Source organism: Crocodylus porosus, unplaced genomic scaffold (assembly GCF_001723895.1).
Source record: "Crocodylus porosus isolate Cpor-Errol unplaced genomic scaffold, CroPor_comp1, whole genome shotgun sequence".
Classification (NCBI taxonomy): Eukaryota; Metazoa; Chordata; order Crocodylia; family Crocodylidae; genus Crocodylus; species Crocodylus porosus.
Genome location: NW_017728928.1, coordinates 20,563,101 through 20,570,870, shown reverse-complemented (window position 1 = coordinate 20,570,870; position 7,770 = coordinate 20,563,101). Strand labels below are relative to the sequence as shown.

General features: G+C 39.2%; 1 long non-coding RNA gene across 1 annotated transcript; it reads left to right on the top strand.

The window, feature by feature from the left end:
• The first annotated feature begins 7,038 nt into the window (after window positions 1-7,038).
• LOC109315242 lies at window positions 7,039-7,459 on the top strand. The gene is made up of 2 exons (XR_002102463.1): window positions 7,039-7,092; window positions 7,393-7,459. It is a non-coding gene; the product is annotated as an uncharacterized LOC109315242 (long non-coding RNA).
• The last annotated feature ends 311 nt before the right edge of the window (window positions 7,460-7,770 follow it).

Sequence of the window (7,770 nt, the reverse complement as noted above, 5' to 3'; positions counted from 1 at the left end):
TATATTGAGCAGATTCTTTTTGGTATTGGGTGGTGGAACCGGAGCGTGCTCCATCCACTCCATGCATTGACCTGGTATTGCAGTTCTTCCAGGACCGGTGCAAAAAAAACAGGAAAAAAAAAAAAAAAAAGCTGCCTTGCCCCTCACGGGAAGGTGCCTGGAGCTTTCCTCCCATGCCAGACAACACTGATGGGAAAGGCAGCCAGCTCCAGTGCCTATGGCTTCCCTCCCATGCTGCATGAGTGTGGGGGCTGTCTGTGAGTGGCAGGGAGTGCCAGCGATAAGAGACTGCCTAGTGGAGGTTGCGCCCTGCACTGCAATGTGCAGCACTGGCTAGAGCTGTGCCCCACTAGGCATCAGTGCCTGCTCTGGGTACAAGTGCCCTGAGCACCTCTATCTGCTACTGCTGCACCATAGGGGGAGGGCAGGGGGGCCACACCCTCCCACCTTCCTTCATACTCCACAAAACACCACACACCCACACCCTGCCTCCACATATACACAACCCCCAATATACAAGACTAAGAATATATTTGAGTTATTATGCAATCACTTCTATATACAGTATGCAAACACAAATCATGACAAAATATATTTTTTGTAATCCAATTAAAATGTTATAGCAAATGTTTGACTTTTAGTGTGCGATTTGTTTTTTTCTGCTTCTAAGATGGCAACCCCCAACTAAACAAGTATTTCTAGGGGCAAGCAGAGGGACTTGATTTAATTCAGGCTTTTGGTTTGCTGATTTAAATCATAATTTTAAATTAGCAATTTAAATAGACTTGATTGAAATTAATCCATCCTGCTTACAACCACGTTCTGCCTAACTTCAGCCTAAACATGGCTAACTACTCCCAATTTTGTGTTAAAATAGTAAGTTTCATCATCATACACCACTCTTTGTGCCAAGGCTATTAATGAAAATAGTAAGTCTTAAAAAACTCATCTTTGTGCAACAATATCAGTAATGTCCCTCCAGTTTAACACTATCCTTTTCAAGTATTTCCCAATGCCATCTTTTCTTTAGCCACTTCTTGATACACCTCAGACTTCTTCTACTCATCCCAAATCTTCACCAGCTTATAGTTGGCATCATACATAATGTTTTCAGGAAGCCCCAACAGACAACACATGCCCACCTTTCCTTTGTCCAGAACATGGATGCCAAAGACATGGCCCTCAGAGCCCTATTATCCAGCCCACAGCGTTTCCCATGGGACTCAAGGTTGACCTATATGCTGCGCACAGCACCTCCTTCAGGCCAGTCCACGACATGCTGCACACGGCACCCACCCCTAGCTGTGCCAGTCTGTGGATCAAGCCCAGCCCCATGGTCTGGCCCTGCTCTATTCATTCACCCCATTAGGCCCGATGGAGTTTGACACTCCTGATCTAGAAAAGCAGTTCTCTATCCTTTTTGTACTCTACGCACTCTGTGAATTGAATGACACTCAATTCCAAAAACTAGTTAATGTATTACAGCGTTCACCTCCTTGCAGAGCAGCCCGGGAGTGGAGGGAAGGGGGAGGGGGGCAGTGATGAAGTCAGCCAGGAAGGGACAAACCTGAGCTTATATGCTTATCTCCTCAAACCTTGTTTATCTTCTCACAACTTGGGGCACCCTTCAAAGGATCTGGTAGTGACCAGTCACAGCACCTTGACTGAGAATCACTGGTTTAAAGTCCATTCTCTAAATTAAGGAAATTTGTCATGGGAACATGGCACTCTTTTACCTTTGGTAAACCCACGGTTTAGTTTTGTTCTATTTTCCATTCATAGCCAAATCTTTAGCTATTTTGCTCTTCAAAGTCTGTACTTTAAGCTATATTCCAGACAGTGACAGTGACATCAAAAGGAATTCCAAGCAAGACCAGAAGAGTCTCCTGATATTTCTAAAGGGAAAAAGCAGGTATGCAAAGTTTTAAATAGAAAAGCTCGGCCCTATTCCTTGCTCTAACATATGCAAAATCTTGGACAAGTTAAAAGGATCAGTGCCCTTGATCCATCTGCTAACTAACTCACGCTAACTGGCAGTGAATCATTCTACCATGAAGCAAAGCAAGCCAGTCAAACTCCAGTCAAAGTTTATCATACAGCTCTTGTGGTTAATCGCAGACAAAAAACAAAATAACCCAGCTATGTCAATAAAACAAAATGATTTCTAACTAACTTAATAGTGATGCATTTTGCCTCTATAATGTTTTCTTTTTCCCCCAAGAAGAGGAAAAAGTTCCTAAAGAACATATATAAACAGTTCACCTTCAATTATTTAGTTTTATTTACTATTGCACAGATATCTCAATAGTCTATTTCTTTTTTCTATCAATATTTTTTATCATTAAGAAAAGATCCAGATTACAGCAAACAAACTTATTATATTTACAAAGAATTTCAGCGTAGGATTCAGCTGCAGTCATTTCCATTTCTCTTGTTTTATAACTTTGCTAATTATTTTTATTAAACCTATTAAGTCTAAAAATCACATACCTTTAAATAAGATTAACCCATTTTGGTTAATTATTCAGTATAAACTACTGTTCTGAAGTCAGATCCAATCAATAATTATTATTACTCAATACTGAAATTTTTTCAATATTTTTAATTCTTGATAGATTATCACTTCATTATGCTTTCAACAACATAGCACCAGTAGAGACAAATTATTTTAAAAGGGGAGTTACTACACCTCCCCTTCCTTGACCAAAAGTGCCCCAATATTGTCAAATTCCAATTCACTGATAGAATTTTAAGATTCTGCTTCTATACTTATCTAATGTTTGTTTTAATACCAAGAATATTTAACCTCTGGTAACTAGCCAAGGTGACTTGGAAATCCAAGACCAGACAATGCAAGTCAAACTGGTCTAAGAAAAACCAGTTACACTATAAGAGAATACAGATTTGAGTCAAGATCTACTTTGTATCAGTGTTGACCCCTGTACATTAAAAAGCATCTATAACCGTTTCCAATCTTGTTCATCACTTACTTAAAAGTGATCTCCTGTTTCCTAATAATATGCAGCACAACTTTATATGGTCTAGAAATTGACTACATTACTAAAATGTAGAAGTTACAGTTATTCAAGTGGTCATTTAGACTGCCCATTGGCTTTGCACCTAGACTTTCCTCAGAGAAATAAAAGAAATTACTTCTGCTTTGTGAAGAGAATTGCAGCTAAAATATTTAAGATTGAGTTACTAACCAGTCTCAAATTTCCATCATGAAGACATCTTTCCCTGGCATTAAGTTTTTTTTTATTATTATCCTTGTCAACTTCTCAATGCAATTCACCCAAGTGCTTTACTTTATCATACTTAAAATTATGCACTGATGGACTTTCTTCAAATGAGGAAAAAGGAAGGAAAAAGCCCACAATTTTTTTTCTTGGAGATGATATGAAAGAACAAAAATCAAATGCAATTTTACATACACTTCACAATGCCAACAGTACATTCAGAATGTATATTCTCTTCTGAGGTCTTTTATAAGTTATCATTTTGTGCACAGATACATGAGGTGATACACTGCATAACTGGTATCAGCTTAAGACAATAAGCTTATCTATATAGGTAAAAGTCTGAATAAAAAAGGTGATAATGCACCTACACAAAATGATTACTGCAGAGTTGCCCAATTAGCTCTGCAGTAAAGTGCCACCAATTTACATGGGTGGAGCTATCAGGCTGGAATAAACTAATTAACTCCACCATAGGTTAGTATTATCACCAGATACAAATACTATCCTATGGCAGACTTACTCCGCTGCAATACATGTGTAGATGCTGATAGGGCTGGCTGAGACACAAAGGTGCTTCAGTGGGTGCTTGCCAGCGAGCCCCACAATGAAGCACTCTGCCCCAGCCAGCTCCTCTGCGACACGCTGAACCAAGTCAGAGCAGGCTGAACCTCCCAGGCCCTCTGCTAGGTGGGGCTGCACTGTCCTGGCTCAACATGCTGTGGTCCCACGTGCACATGTAAATGCTGTGCCCAGGAGCAATAAACTCCAGTGCAAACTGCACCAGAGTTTAATAAGCCATGTTAATATGCACATGTAGACGTGCCCACTGAGTAGGTCTAACAAGTCTTCAGGAGTCCAAACAGACTGATCAGAAGGTTTATTTTAACCTAAAGTTAAGTACTAATAAAAAAGTCTTTGTGGTCAGCTGTACAATTTTAAATCACTCTTCTGCACTTCACAAGCAGATCAAGCCATTAATACTTTCTATTGCTCTCTCTCCACATCAGTTCAGAAAATATCATCTCAAGAGAACACAGAGAGACCAAAGGGTAGATCTTGTAACAAAATGTAGAGGAGAAAATAAATAGTGTTATGCATCACCTTTTTCATTCCAAAAATCCAAGACATGGCCCTATCACCTTAATCTGTTAAAATATGGAAAATCATTCAAATTTATTGTGCATATAAATGGCACTACATGATAAACATTTGTAATCAGGTTTTTAAAGTAAAATTTCAAATGAAGTAGAACTGCTGAGCTGCGTTTTCATATATTTGGATTTTTTTTGGCTTGAGCCTTTATTTCAAATTGTTTAAATCTAATGCTTAATTTGGAGAAATTACATCCTGCCTATAATGCATTGTATCTTAAGTAACTGATACATACTGATAATTAATTCAAATTTAATCATCATCTAGGCATTTCCTTTAATTAGCAATCATGTTAGCATAAAACCTGAGAAAGTACGACATGAGCCTTCTAATACTTCAAAATATGAAAGTTTTATACTCCCCCACACTAAACAACTGTCACAAATATACTCAAAGGCAGGAGTAAGAGGTGAGGCGGGGGGCGGGTGGAGTGGAATTAAGCAATCAACATACATAAAAGAGTTATTTTCTTCTCTTACTACCAAGATTTCCCTCCATGCATGCATACTTCTCTGTACATCTACCCCCAAATTCATGTGCAGATTGTCCTTCCTAACCCAACCCCCCCTGCGCAGGTTTCCTTTTCTTTCAGAAGAAATCTAGTGCAACAAATAGGTTCTTAAAATATCTAAGATTAATAGGCATTATTACGGAGCTTTAATTTTTCTAAAGTCTGGCAAACTTAACTTTTATATTAGGATACTAAAAGAAAGCTCTTAAAAAAGAAAACTTGTTTTTACTAAGTTTCAAAAATGCATTTTTCAGGGGAAAAACAATACACTTTAGGAGATACAAAAAACTAGAACTCTTGGTTCCAAAATGATACCTTTTATTAGTAACTCTGATGTGTTGATCAGGTAGAATTCCTTCCCTGGAGGTGTCAGATGGCAGGCAGGGAGGTAACCCCCCCCCCCAAAACAAAGCAATAAAAAGTCCTTGTTGTTCTGTAATGAAGTTTAAAGTCCAAAACAGCTACTCAACACAGCTCACAAAGATGCTCTCATGGACCCAGAGGGACAGCCTTCCATCTTCAGCTCCCTCTGTGCAAAAATGACATTTATTTCCTACCTATGGGGACATTTTACCATCTTATACCATCTACACTTTTCCCAGAGCCTGACAAAGGGACTTTGATCCCAAAAGCTTGCAGAAAGGGACAATTTTCTTGCCATTTTCCAGCTGGTCTAATAAAAAGGTATAATTTTAGAACCAAGAGTTCTAGTTTTTTGTATGTCTTTTTGTCTCAGGCCAACACAGCTACCAAGTTCACCTCTGATACACTTGAGAGTACACTTAGCAAACCACTAGAATAGGCCCAAGTAGTTCTTGTTCCCTGTAGTATCTGATGAAGTGAGCTCTTGCTCATGAAAGCTTATGCACCTGATTCAGTTGATATACAAGGTACATCTCTACTCTGCCTTCTGCCTGACTTCAGACTGACATGGCTAACTACCTCTTTGCTCCTCATTCTTCAGCTACTAGCCATGTGCCTACTGGTATATTACTAGATCTTGGAATAAACTCAGGCAGTATACAGTACAAATGAAAAAAACTTCTAAAATATATTAATTTAACAACAATAATAATTAATTATTACATGAACTGAAAGCTTCACAAATAATACCAACTGAACCTTGCTTGCTAAATACCTGCCCAAATAAAGAGAGCTTACAGTGCTTTCAGAAGTTGTCCAGGCTCAGACTTACCACAACAGGGAGGAAATTCCATAGCAGAAGAGCTTCCATCAAGAAGAATCTCCTACCTTTTTTGCCAAGTGAACTTGGCACACATGAAATTTATGGGAAGCTGCTCTTTGCTGCCCGTAGGGATCAAATTGAGACATAATGGAGAAGGCAGTACATAGGTCTCAGACAATTTGATGAATGGTTATTTGTCAGGTGTAATTCTTTGCTTATTTGGCTATTTGACTTACATGTCATCCTTTCCAAAAGGGCTCAGAGAGCCTTACAGTAAAAACATAACGCTCTTTCCCACTCTCAAACATACCTCCTCCAGGCTTAGGTTAGAGCAAGTTCTACACTAGCCTCTGCCCCAATACCAGGGGCAGTGAAAGCCTCTTCTGGAAAGGGAGAGCAAATCAACTAGGAACCTTGTGCTACCTTAGCACTCAACCAACAATCTCATTCCTCAGTCCTCAACAGTAAGATGAAGCACAAAAAAAGGTCACAGGAAAGACCAAGTAAAGCAAAGGCAAATTTCACATGGAGTTTGCATGGTCCAATTTTGCATGAACTCCGATGCAGTTCCTCCCAATGGATCAACCCTTCCCCACTAACAGTGGGAAATGCATTCTGTCAGGAGTTAAGTAGAGGTCCTAGGGGATACTGCTATTTTCACAAGAGAAGGAAGAAGGATTCAGTGCCTTCTTCGCTTGTGGACTTCCTCTATTGTTGACTTTTGATCTAGAGGTTGGCCGATTTGCTCCTGTCCTCCCGACTAGGCTTCAAAGGACTGGGAGTGGACATTGGCAACAGCATCCATACATTCCTGTAGAAATTAAAAACAAGGAGCTTATTGCCCTTCTTGCTGAAAAGCCTCGTAAGAGGAGACAGAGCAATTCTAAAGGTTTTTGAAGTTGGAAGGAACCTGCCTCCTCCCGGCCCTGTGACCACGAGATCCACAGAACTACAGAATCAGCACATAGGAGCTGAAAGAAAGTATACTTCTTTACTGAAAGGTAAGAGTTTAAAATTTCTCTGAATTCAGTATATTAAACTATATTTTAGCTGCATTAATATTTTCATAACCTAGGTAATTCATAATTGAATTACTACTAATCTGATGTTTTGTGACAAAATCACCTAATGTTAGCAGCAAGGTGAGGGCTGCAGGGCAGGAAGGTTGTTCACAGTTAACTCTGAGGCGGCCTCTCCTCCATCCATTACTGAATTTGTACATGCTATAGCTTAGTGTTTATATATACATATACACACACAAGCTAGCCACTAAATTACATTTTTCTTTTTTTATCCCTCAGCAAAATGGTGTGACCAACTTCTAGCATATGGAAGCATATCCACACTGCAAGTTATTCTGAGGAAAAATGATGTGATTTGCAAATATTGTCAATATGCATTTCCAAATGCTACTAGGATGACCAAACACATCCTTGTATGTAAGAAGTGTCCTGCAGACATTAAAAAAATCCTTCATGGGTATAAGAAAGAAGGAAGTAGATCATGATGATGAAAGTGCAAGTAGCTCTTTCCAATATTCTCAGTCCAGGAGTCCTCCTATTGCTGCTGCTTCTTCTGCAAGATCAGCATCACAAAAGGTTGCCCAATCAACATCCTCAAGTAACCAAATATTGTAACCAACAGTAGACAAAAGACTCTCAATAGCATCATTTGTAGAT